General features: G+C 44.1%; 2 pseudogenes; both read right to left on the bottom strand.

Annotated features, from left to right (window-relative positions):
- Window positions 1-5,892: 5,892 nt before the first annotated feature.
- Window positions 5,893-7,191, bottom strand: LOC122457389 (annotated as a pseudogene).
- Window positions 7,192-9,073: 1,882 nt separating this feature from the next.
- On the bottom strand, window positions 9,074-11,128 carry LOC122457378 (annotated as a pseudogene).
- Window positions 11,129-12,775: the final 1,647 nt, after the last annotated feature.

The raw sequence follows: 12,775 nt of genomic DNA, 5'->3' as shown, positions 1-12,775 counted from the left end.
TCCTGGGGCCCGTTTTGTTCAATATCTTCATAAATGATCTGGAGGATGGCGTGGATTGCACTCTCAGCAAATTTGCGGATGATACTAAACTGGGAGGAGTGGTAGATACGCTGGAGGGGAGGGATAGGATACAGAAGGACCTAGACAAATTGGAGGATTGGGCCAAAAGAAATCTAATGAGGTTCAATAAGGATAAGTGCAGGGTCCTGCACTTAGGATGGAAGAATCCAATGCACCGCTACAGACTAGGGACCGAATGGCTCGGCAGCAGTTCTGCGGAAAAGGACCTAGGGGTGACAGTGGACGAGAAGCTGGATATGAGTCAGCAGTGTGCTCTTGTTGCCAAGAAGGCCAATGGCATTTTGGGATGTATAAGTAGGGGCATAGCGAGCAGATCGAGGGACGTGATCGTTCCCCTCTATTCGACACTGGTGAGGCCTCATCTGGAGTACTGTGTCCAGTTTTGGGCCCCACACTACAAGAAGGATGTGGATAAATTGGAAAGAGTACAGCGAAGGGCAACAAAAATGATTAGGGGTCTAGAGCACATGACTTATGAGGAGAGGCTGAGGGAGCTGGGATTGTTTAGTCTGCAGAAGAGAAGAATGAGGGGGGATTTGATAGCTGCTTTCAACTACCTGAAAGGGGGTTTCAAAGAGGATGGCTCTAGACTGTTCTCAATGGTAGCAGATGACAGAACGAGGAGTAATGGTCTCAAGTTGCAATGGGGGAGGTTTAGATTGGATATTAGGAAAAACTTTTTCACTAAGAGGGTGGTGAAACACTGGAATGCGTTACCTATGGAGGTGGTAGAATCTCCTTCCTTAGAGGTTTTTAAGGTCAGGCTTGACAAAGCCCTGGCTAGGATGATTTAACTGGGACTTGGTCCTGCTTTGAGCAGGGGGTTGGACTAGATGACCTTCTGGGGTCCCTTCCAACCCTGATATTCTATGATTCTATGATTCTATGACACATCCTCAATGAACAGGCTGGGACTCTCCTCCAGCCTGGGACCCCCTCTCCAGTTCGAAGTCTTTGTTCTCCAGACATGTTTCCAGGTGTTGAGTTGTGGGGGGAGTGAGGCCAAGTGGGGATGTCACTTTCCCTCTTTTGTAGTTTTTTCTAGCTTGTTGGAAATATATTTTGCTATGATTGGGGTCAAACAGTCTCCATTGTCTACATGTTTTCTCTGAGAAAACTCCATTGTATACAGTTTCTGTGAGATAGTGAATTCTTGGATGGATGTTGATGAGCCATTAACACTGTCTGGCTCCTCCACCTGAAAGGCTGGTTGTGGTTATTCTGAACATCACAACTTATTTCAATAACACACACATAGCAAAACTTCACAACCTTACATACAATGACAGCACATATAATCCACCAGGATATTAATGTTCAACAGATCAATATTTTTAAAATGATACCTCACAAGGCAGACTTTGTTCATATTTATATGACAGTGATGAAAATGGGGTTTCCAGGGTGCTGTTTTGAGGTACAGCATGCCACAGTCACCCACACTTTATTAAAAGTCCCCAATATTTTAAACACCTCCTCACTCCATTGGCTTCTCAATCAGAGCTTGATATTTCTGGTGTTTCAAAACTTTTGGTGGAGTTTTGTACCATCACCGACTATTATAATTTGGTTGCAACATTAGCCATGCTTGTCGTTTTCCTCCAAGCCCCAGATCTTGGAATCATATGATGATGTGGGAATTTCAATTTTTGGGGGGGAGAGGGTAAGATTCTAGCCTTCGTTGCTGCAGAGAAAAGACTGAAATGCTCCCTAAAAAAATCATAAGGCAAAAAAGAAGAACCCAAATGCACTTCTATTCAAACCTATCTCATGATGTTTTAGGGGGTGGCTCATGAGGTTTGAAGGCTCAGACTTAGCAATAAAGAGATTTTCAAAAGTGGCTAAGGGAGTTAGGTGCCAAATTCCCATTGACAGTCCAAGATAAACTCACATAGGAGCTTTTAGAGTAGCAGCCGTGTTAGTCTGTATTCGCAAAAAGAAAAGGAGTACTTGTGGCACCTTAGAGACTAACAAATTTATTAGAGCATAAGCTTTCGTGAGCTACAGCTCACTTCATCGGATGCATCCGATGAAGTGAGCTGTAGCTCACGAAAGCTTATGCTCTAATAAATTTGTTAGTCTCTAAGGTGCCACAAGTACTCCTTTTCTTTTATAGGAGCTTTTGAAAATCTCACCCATAGAAGCCTAAGTCAATTCAATTATATCACGTAATGGCAGACAGCTAAAAAGTAGGGTGACCAGATGTCCCGATTTTATAGGGACAGTCCCGATATTTGGGGCTTTGTCTTACGTAGGTCCTAATACTCCCCACCCCCATCCCGATTTTTCACACTTGCTGTCTGGTCACCCTACTAAAAAGTGACATTCAAGTTCTTATATACAAATACTAGAAATCTAAATAATAAGATAAATGAACTAGAGTGCCTCACATTAAATGAGGATATTGATATAACAGGCATGGAATGAGGATAATCAATAGGACACAGTAATACCTGGTTACAAAATATATCGGAAGGACGGAATAGGTCATACAGGTTGGGGAGTGGAACCATTTGTGAAAGAAAGGGTAAAATCAAATGAAATAAAAATCTTGAATGAACCAAACTGTACCATAGAATCTCTATGGATAGTAATTCCATGCTTAAATAATAAGAATATAACAGTAGGGATATATTACCGACCACCTGACCAGGATGGTGATAGTGACTGTGAAAGGTTCTGGGAGATTAGAGAGGCTATAAAAATAAAAAAAATCAATAATTATGGGGGATTTCAATTGTCCCTATATTGACTGAGTAGATATCATCTCAGGATGGGACACAGAGATAAAGTTTCTTGACACATGAAAGGACTGCTTCTTGGAGCAGCTAGTCCTGGAACCTACAAGAGGAGAGGCAATTCTTGATTTAGTCTTAAGTAGAGCAAAGGATCTGGTCCAGGAGGTGAATATAACTGAACCGCTTGGTAATAGTGACCATAATATAATTAAATTTAACAGCCCTGTGGCAGGGAAAACACCACAGCAGCCCACCACGGTAGCTATTAATTTCAGAAAGGGGAACAACACAAAAACGAGGAAGTTAGTTAAACAGAAATTAAAAGCTACAGTGTCAAAAGTGTAATCCCTGCAAAGTGCATGGAAACTTTTTAAAGACTTTTTAAGACAATGAAGGCTCAAATATATCCCCCAAATTAAAAAAACATAGTAAGAAAACCAAAAAAGTGTCACTGTGGCTAAACAACAAAGTAAAAAAAGCAGCGAGAGGCAAAAAAGGCATCCTTTAAAAAGTGGAAGTTAAATCCTACTGAGGAGAATAGAAAGGAGCATAAAACTCTGGCAAGTGAACATATAATTAGGAGGGCCAAAAAGAATTTGAAGAACATCTAGCCAAAAACTCAAAATGTAATAGCAAAAAATTGTTGAAGTACATCAGAAGCAGGAAGCTGCTAAATAATCAGTGGGGCCACTGGACGATTGAGGTGCTAAAGGAGCACTCCAGTATGATAAGTTCCTTGCAGAGAAAATACATGAATTCTTTGCATCGGTCTTCATGGCTGAGGACGTGAGGGAGATTCCCAAACCAGAGCCATTCTTTTGAGGTGACAAATCTGAGGCACTGTCTCAGATTGAGGTGTCATTGGAGGAGGTTTGCGAATAAATTGATAAACTAAACAGTAATAAGTCACCAGGACCAGATGGGATTAACCCAAGAGTTCTGAATGAACGCAAATGTGAAATTGCAGAACTATTAGCTGTGGTATGTAACCTAGCATTTCAATCAGCTTCTGTACCAGATGACTGGAGGAGAGCAAATGTGACACCAATTTTTAAAAAAGGCTCCAGAGGTGATCCGGGCAATTACAGGCCAGTAAACCTGACTTCAGTAGAGGGAAAATGGTTGAAACTATAGTAAAGAACTGAATTATCACAAATATAGATGAACATAATTTGTTAGGGAAGAGTCAACATGGCTTTTGTAAAGGGAAATCATGCCTCACTAATCTACTAGAATTCTTTGCGGGGGTCAAAAAGTATATGGAAAAAGGAGATCCAGTGGATACAGTGTACTTCGAGTTTCAGAAGACTTTTGACAAGGTCCCTCACCAAAGGCTCTTAAGCAAAGTGACCTGTCGTGAGCTAAGAGGGAAGGTCCTCCCATGGATCAGTAACTGGTTAAAAGATAGGAAACAAAGTGTAGGAATAAATGGTCAGTTTTCAGAATGGAGACAGGGGTCTGTAATGGGACCAGTGCTGTTTAACATATTCATAAATCATCTGGAAAAAGGGATAAACAGTGAGGTGACAAAGTGTTCAGATGATACAAAACTACTCAATATAGTTAAGTTCAAAGCAGACCGTGAGGAGTTACAAAGGGTTCTCACACAACTGGGTGACTGGGCAACAAAATGGCAGATGAAATTTAATGTTGATGAATGCAAAGTAATGTATATTGGAAAATAGAATCCCAATTATACATATAAAATGATGAGGTCTAAATTAGCTGTTTCTGCTCAAAAAAGAGATCTTGGAGTTACTGTGGATAGTTCTCTGAAAACATCCACTCAATGTGCAGCGGCCGTCAAAAAAGCAAACAGACTGCTGGGAATCTTTAACAAAGGGATAGATAATAAGACTGAAAATATCATATTGCCTCTATATAAATCCATGCTACACCCACATCTTGAATACTGCGTGCAGATGTGGTCGTCCCATCTCGAAAAAGTTATATTGGAATTGGAAAAGGTACAGAAAAGGGCTACAAAAATGATTCGGGGTATGGAACGGATTCCGTATCAGAAGGGATTAACAAGACTGGGACTTTTCAGCTTGGAAAAGAGACGACTAAGGGGGGATATGATAGAAATCTATAAAATCCTGACAGGTGTTGAGCAAGTAAATAGGGAAGTGTTGTTTATTCCCTCTCATAACACAAGAACTAGTAGCAGGGATAGTGTCCCTAGCCTCTGTTCACCAGAAGCTGGGAATGGGCGACAGGGGATGGATCACGTGATGATGACCTGTTCTGTTCATTCTCTCTGGGGAACCTGGCATTAGCCACTGTCGGAAGACAGGATACTGGGTTACATGGCCTTTTGGTCTGACCAAGTCGGGATGTTCTTATGTTCTTACGTTATGTTCTCATTGATTCTCAGCGAGGTTCCTATGGGCCAAAACACTTTTAAAAATAGGACTTAGACTCCTTTGAAAATGTTGCCCTTTGTTTCATAGACCCGTTGATCTTCAGGAACCACCAGACAGAAGAAGAGCTGGAACTCCACTGGGTGCAAAGATGACATGATGACAAAAACAACGAAACAAAGACGTAGAAAAGTACAGACTATAAATTACAAATGCCCCAAAATAATCTAAAAATGAACAAAACCAAAAATCTATATATTTCTTTTAAATGTCAGATTCATACATTCCAAGGCTGGAAGGGACCATTGTGATCATCTCATCTGATCTCCCAGGTCACATGGGCCAGAGAACTGGCCCCAAACCATTCCTAGAGCAGAGTTTTAAAAAAAAAATCCTAGCTTGATTTAAAATTGTCAGTGATGGAGGATCCACCAGGACCCTTGGGAAATTGCTCCAATGGTCAATTACTCTGACCATTACAAATTTACACTTCCTTTCCAGTCTGAATTTGTCTAAATTCAACTAGGGTTCATTAGATCATGTTAGATCTTCCTCTGATAGATTAAAGAGCCCATTATTAAGTATCTTACCCACATAGCTACTTACAGACTGTGATCAGATCACTCCATCACCATCTCTTTGTTAAGGTAAATAGATTTAGCTCCTTGTTACTCTCACTCTAAGGCAGGTTTTCTAATCCTGGAATCATTCTCATGGCTCTTCTCTGAATAAGGCAAAAAAAATCTCTTTCTAAAAAGACATTTTTGGGATCAAGAGAATGTTATGTGTCCCAGCTAATAAAATTCTTTCTCCATGCAAATATTGACAATTCCATCCATTCCCCTATTCAGCCAGCTCCAGTCCTGAGTTGTTGGTGGTTTGGGGGTTGCATGCACATTGCTGGTACTTCAGAAACTCTTCCTCCATCATGAGGTAGGAGATGGGGTTGAGGCAGCTCTTGAAATATGCCAGGATATAAGGAAAATTGCTTTCTGTTACAAGAAAAGGCAGGGGGTACTTGGTTGAAATCAACAGGAAGGAGAGGATGTGATATGGCAGTCAGCAAAGGAAAAAGGTCGGGATTAAGCCACAAAGGATTTTGAGTGGCCTGGTGGACTGGTTCAGCCTGTTCCTTCTCGGCTTGGCAGCTAGAATCATGTAAAAGGTTGGGATTAAGATCAAGGTTAATGGGATCAGAAAGGCGACCAGGAACTGGATCGCAACGGCAGCCCTCACCCTCCTTTCATACAATTGGAAATTCATGCTGATGCTGGCTGGTGCAAGGAGGGATTCCCAGAGATCACAATACCTCAAGCTGAAGCCAAGAGACAGGGACCACAAGCCCATAACAATCATGAAAGCCAGGGTGGGCATGCGGTGGTTCCGGGCCCACTCAGGGCGTGCCACGAGGATGCAGCGATCGACACTGGGGCTGTGAGGAGGAAGGCGCTGGAGAACATGTGAAAGGAGGTGATTGTGTTGCTCAGCCTCTTGACCCAGTCTAAGTCCTGGATGAAAATGGAGGTGAATTTAAGGGGTAAGAAGACAATAAAGATGAAATTGGTCAGAGACCAGTTCTGGAACCACACGGTGCTAGCTGTCCTCACCATTCGCCAGCTGGCAACAAAAAGGACGTAGCTGTTCAACAACACCCCGGCAAGGAAGGCCATGCCACACAGCACCAGAGAGATGATTGGGAACACCATTCTCAGAGGAGCTGAACTCACAATATCCCCTCCTTCTCCTCAGGGCTCGGCAGGGTAGTGCAGACGCTGTACTGAGCAAGGGAAGGAAGAGCAATAAAACGGGCTCCAGGAGAGGACATGGACTGAGAGAGACAGCCGCAGAGTTTATAATCTCCTCACAGTTTATAAACTCCCCAGATCCTGAGCTGAACTCAAATAGGTTCAAATCCTTGTAGGCCAATAGCATCAATGGTTCAAAGACCTTAGGGTTAAAAGGGACTGTAAGGGTCATCTTGTCTAACCCCCTGCCAAGATGCAGGACTTGTGTCTATTCTCTGCCCAAACATTTTTTATTCTTACATAATATTGTTTATTTGACTAAAGCAAATATTTAAAAAACACACATTTTCTTCTTGATGAAGAGTTGGATACCTAGGAAAGGGGAGGTGGAAAATGTGGGGAGCCGTCCAGGATGCAGAGATGGAGATAGGAGAGACACCCCCATCTCTGGAAGCCTCAAGAAAATGCCAAAATAATCATCCTGCTGTTAGTTTCCCAAAGGAACTGGTTATTCCCATTCCGGCTAAAAAAAAATGATCGTTTCCCCCCTTTCCTTTGAAATACTGGAATTTTTGAAAGTCATTCTTCTCCCCCAACATTTCAATGTGAAGGGGAGTTTTTGTGTGGTTAGGGGCCATTTGGCGGTGGTGGGGTTAGTGGTGCCAGGTGGGCAAAATCCCCACTGAAAGACCTCACCCAGTAAAAACCTCAAGTGATTCAGAGCAGCTTCCAAGGAGGAGAAAAGTAAGACAATAAAAAAGCCACCCGTCAAAACACAAGAGGAAGAAGAGACTAGTTACAAGCCAAAAAAGCATTTTTTAAAGGAAGGATACTGCAAGAGTCTATTGTAGTGGATAGATGTGGAGTCAGGACTTCTGAGTTCCATCCAAGACTCTGCCACTGAACTGTTTGCGGAGTTTGGACAAATCACGTCATGGCCCCATGCCTCAGTTTCCCCTCCAAACATTTGTCTGTTTAGAGTTTGAGCTCGCTGTGGCCAGGCCTGTTTCACCCTGTGGGTCTGTGCAGAGATTGAGGTGATGGGGCCCCCAAACTCAGTCAGCATCTGTGCAACAGTCAGCATGATGGGGAACCCTGACCTGTGACAACAGAACTCACAAATAATTTCAACTGGCTCTATGCAGAGCAGATGAGGGGAGGGAATGGGGGCAGCAGGGGTGGGGGGGGCAGAATGAGATCCAGGAGGGTACACGTTCCCCTGGGGTTATGCAGAGATCTTCCAGGGGGTACATCAGCTCATCATTTGCCTAGTTTTACAACAGGCTACATAAAAAGTACTAGCATAGTCAGTACTAACTAAAATTTCATACAATGACTTGTTTATACTGCTCTACGTACTGTCCACTAGAATGTAAGTAGCATATTTATGTTCCAATCGATTTATTTTATAATTATATGATAAAATGAGAAAGTAATCCATCTGTCAGTACTAGTGCTCTGTGACACTTATTTTTATATCTGATTTTGTAAACAAGTAGGTTTTAAGTGAGGTGAAACCTGGGGGTACACAAGACAAATGAGAACCCTGAAAGGGGTACAGTAGTCTGGAAAGATTTGAAGCCACTGGTCTATAGGGTCTTTTCCCACTGAGATGTGGCCACCTCTGGGGTGTGGCATGGGGGCTGTTTATACAAGTGATAGGGAGGAGTTTGGGGGGGCTGCTATGGGGAGTGGGGTGGGGTCAGGGTTCCTAGAACAATGTATATAGTGGGGCTGCTGAGAGCCACTGAATCAAACTTTAAACCCTGTATATGATGGGAACCACTTCAGTTCTGGGGGTGTAGCACCGATGGGTTGGGCAGAGAGCGATCTGGGGAGGCTGCTTTGGGAAGCAGGGTCGAGGGGCCAGAGGGATCTGGGGAGGCTTCTAAGGGGAGCGGGTAGCTCCATGCAAGCCTCAAACAGCTCGGCTCAGCTCTGGGACCGCTCATGACGAAGGGTCTGAGATCCCGTCTGCAGAGACGGTCGCCCACATCCGGGGCAGCCACAGCCCCAGAGCAGGAGATGAGCTCCATGCCCAAATAATAAGAATGTAGCAAGAGGGATATATTACCAGCCAGCTGACCAGGATGGTGATAGTGATTGTGAAATGCTCAGGGAGATTAGACAGGCTATAAAAATAAAAAACTCAATAATAAGGGAGGATTTCAACTGTCCCCATATTGACTGGGACATATTACCTCTGGATGGGATGCAGACAAAGTTTCTTGACACCATAAATGACTCTTTCTTGGAGCAGCTAGTCCTGGAAACCACAAGAGGATAGGCAATTCTTGATTTAGTCATAAGTGAAGCGCAGGATCTGGTCCAAGAGGTGAATATAATGGAACCGCTTGGTAATAGTGACCATAATATAATTAAATTTAACATCCCTGTGACAGGGAAAACACCAAAGCAGCCCACCACGGTAGCATTTAATTTCAGAAAGGGGAACAACATAAAAATAAGGAAGTTAGTTAAAGGATCCAGTGCCAAAAGTGAAATCCCTGCAAGCTGCATGGAAACTTTTTAAAGACACCATAATAGAGGTTCAAATGTATCCCCCAAATTAAAAAACATAGTAAGAAAACCAAAAAAGTGCCACTGTGGCTAAACTACAAAGTAAAAGAAGCAGTGAGAGGCAAAAAGGCATCCTTTAAAAAGTGGAAGTTAAATCCTAATGAGGAAATTAGAAAGGAGCATAAACTCTGGCAAGTGAACATATCATTAGGAAGGCCAAAAGAGAATCTGAAGAACAGCTAGCCAAAGACTGAAAAAGTAATAGCAATTTTTTCTGAAGTATATCAGAAGCAGGAAGGCAGCTAAACAACCAGTGGGGCCACTGGACGATCAAGATACTAATGGAGCACTCAGTGATGATAAGGCCATTGTGGAGAAACTAAATGAATTCTTTGCATCAGTCTTCACGGCTGAGGATGTGAAGGAGAGTCCCAAACTGGAGCCATTCTTTTAAGGTGACAAATCCGATGAACTGTCCCAGACTGAGGTGTCATTAGAGGAGGTTTTGCAGCAAATTGATGAACTAAATAGCAATAAGTCATGAGGACCAAATGATATTCAGCCAAGTGTTCTGAAGGAACTCAAATGTGAAACTGCAGAACTACTGGCTGTGATCCGCAACCTACCATTTCAATCAGCTTCTGTCCCCGATGACTGGAGAAGAGCTAATGTGACACCAATTTTTAAAAAAGGCTCCAGGGGACAATTACAGGCCAGTAAGGCTGCTAACCCTGACTTCAGTAATGGGCAAACTGGTTGAAACTATAGTAAAGAACAGAATTATCACACACACAGATGAACATAATTTGTTAGGGAAGAGTCAACATGGTTTTTGTAAAGGGAAATCACGCCTCACGAATCTACTAGAATCCTTTGTGGGGGACAAAAAGTATATGGACAAGGGTGATCCAGTGGATACAGTGTACTTGGAGTTTCAGAAGGCCTTTAACAAGATTCTTTACCAAAGGTTCTTAAGCAAAGTAAGCTGTTGTGAGATAAGAGGGAAGGTCCTCTCATGGATCAGTAACTGTTTAAAATAAAGCCAGCAGAGGAAAAAGGTCGGGATGAAGCCAAGAAGGATCTTGAGTGGCTTGGTGGATTGAATCAGCCTGTTCCTTCTCATCTTGGCAGCTAGAACGATGTAGAAGATCAAGGCTAATGGGATCAGAAACCCAAGCAGGAACTGGATCACAACTGCAGCCTTCACCCTGCCTTCATCTGGATGGAAATATCTGCTCATCATGGGATGTGGGAGCAGGTATTCTGAGAGATCACCATACCTCAAGCTGAACCCAAGAGACAGGGCCCACAAGCCCATAACCACCCCAAAAACCAGAGGGAGTGTGTGGTGCTTCTGGGCCTACTCAGGGCATGCCACGAGGATGCAGCAATCGACACTGAGGGCCGTGAGGAGGAAGGCGCTGGAGAACATGTGGAGGGAGGTGATGGTGCTGCTCAGCCTCCAGGTGCAGTCAAAGTCCAGGATGCTGTTGTAGATTAATCTGATTGGCAGGAAGATGATGAAGATGAAATCGGCCATGGCCCGGTTCCAGAACCACAGGGCACTGACTGTCCTCTCCACACGGCAGCAGGCAACGAAGAGGACGTAGCCATTCAATGGCACCCTGGCGAGGAAGGCCATGCCACACAGCACCAGGAGGAGGATTGGGAGGAACTCCATTCCCGGAGGAGTTGCAGTCACAATATCCCCTCCTTCTCCTCAGGGCTCTACGGGGGAAGCACAGACACTGTACTGAGTAAAGGAAGGAAGAGCAATGAAACGGGCTCTAGGAGAGGACAAGAACAGAGAGAGACAGCCACAGAGTTTATAATCTCCTCAGAGTTTATAAATTCCCCAGATCCTGAACTGAACTCAAGTAGGATCAAATACTTGCAGGCCAATGTCACCGATGGTTCAAAGACCTGAGAAGCATAGAGCCAGAGGGTTAGAAGGGGACCGCCAGGGTCATCTCCTCTAACCCCCTGCCAAGATGCAAGATTTGTTGTGTCTATTCTCTGCCTGAACTTTTTTTGGTTTTACGTAATATCAGTTGTTTTTACTAAATCAGTCAGTTACTAAATCAAATATTTTAAAAAAACCGCACATTTGCTTCTTGCTGAAAAGTTAGATTTCTAGGCAAGGGGAGGTGGATAATGGGTAGTGGGGTGTCCTGGATGCAGAGATAGAGTGGGAGACACCCCCCAACCTAACTAAAATTCCCAAATAACCTTCTTGCTGTTTGGTTCCCAAAGGAGCTGGCTATTCCTGCCTTTGTTAAAAAAAGTTAATGAATGATTGTTTCCCCCTGCCCCATTTTTTTAAAATAGTGGAATTTTGGAAAGTGAATCGTCTCCCATCCGGCTTCATTTTGAAGTGGAGGTTTTGTCTGGTTTGGGCCATTTTGGGAGGTGAGTTAGTGGAGCAGGCAAAACCCCATCAAAAGATTCCCCCCTATGGAAACCTCTGGTGATGGAGAGCAACTCCCCAGGACAAAAAAAGTAAGATTGAAATAACAACAAAAAAGCCGTCAAAACACCAGAGGAAGAAGTGACCAGTAACAAACCAAAAGACCTTTTTTTAAAGGAAGGATATTGCAAGAGTCTGTTTTAGTGGACAGACATGGAGTCAGGACTCCTGGGCTGCCTCCCAGACTCTGCCACTGAACTGTTTGAGGAGCTTGGATAACTCACGTCATTGCCCCGTGACTCAGTTTCCACTCCAAACATTTCTCTGTTTAAATGTGAGGTTGCTGTGGCCAGGCCTGTTTCTCTCTGTGGATCTGTGCACTGCCTGGCATGATGGGGCCCCTGAGCTTGGTCAGGGTCTGTGCAATACCCAGCGTGATGGGAGCACCTGGCCTCTGACAAGAGGACCCACAAATAATTTCAACTGGCTCTATCTGGAGTGGATGAAGAGAGGGGATGGGGACAGCTGGGAGGGGGGAGATCAAGGGGGCAGTCATGGGGGGGCAGAATGAGATCCAGTGGGGCAGCTGGGGGGTTTACCTCATTTCCTTACCCGTGTCTTGGGGGGATGCAGTGTTTCAGAGTCGACCACCATCCCAGGTCCCCGATGCGACACCTGCAGCTCTCCCAGAGTGGCTCATCCCAGAGCAGAAAGCCATTCATGTGGGGGTATATCTGGCGGGAGAGGGGACAACGTGGGGAGATCACAGGATGTGGCTGGGTCCGATCATGTCTGCAAGGCCTCAAAGGTCTTCATCAACCACAGCTACATGCAGACGTCACTAGAACCACAAGCTCCTACGACCCTGCTGGGCCCTAGCAAGGTGTCTATATTTGGCTGTCCACATCCGGCGGCAGGCGG

The sequence above is a fragment of the Dermochelys coriacea genome, chromosome 24, assembly GCF_009764565.3.
Source record: "Dermochelys coriacea isolate rDerCor1 chromosome 24, rDerCor1.pri.v4, whole genome shotgun sequence".
Classification (NCBI taxonomy): Eukaryota; Metazoa; Chordata; order Testudines; family Dermochelyidae; genus Dermochelys; species Dermochelys coriacea.
Note: the sequence above shows the minus strand (reverse complement) of the source record. Positions and strands in the feature narration are given on the sequence as shown.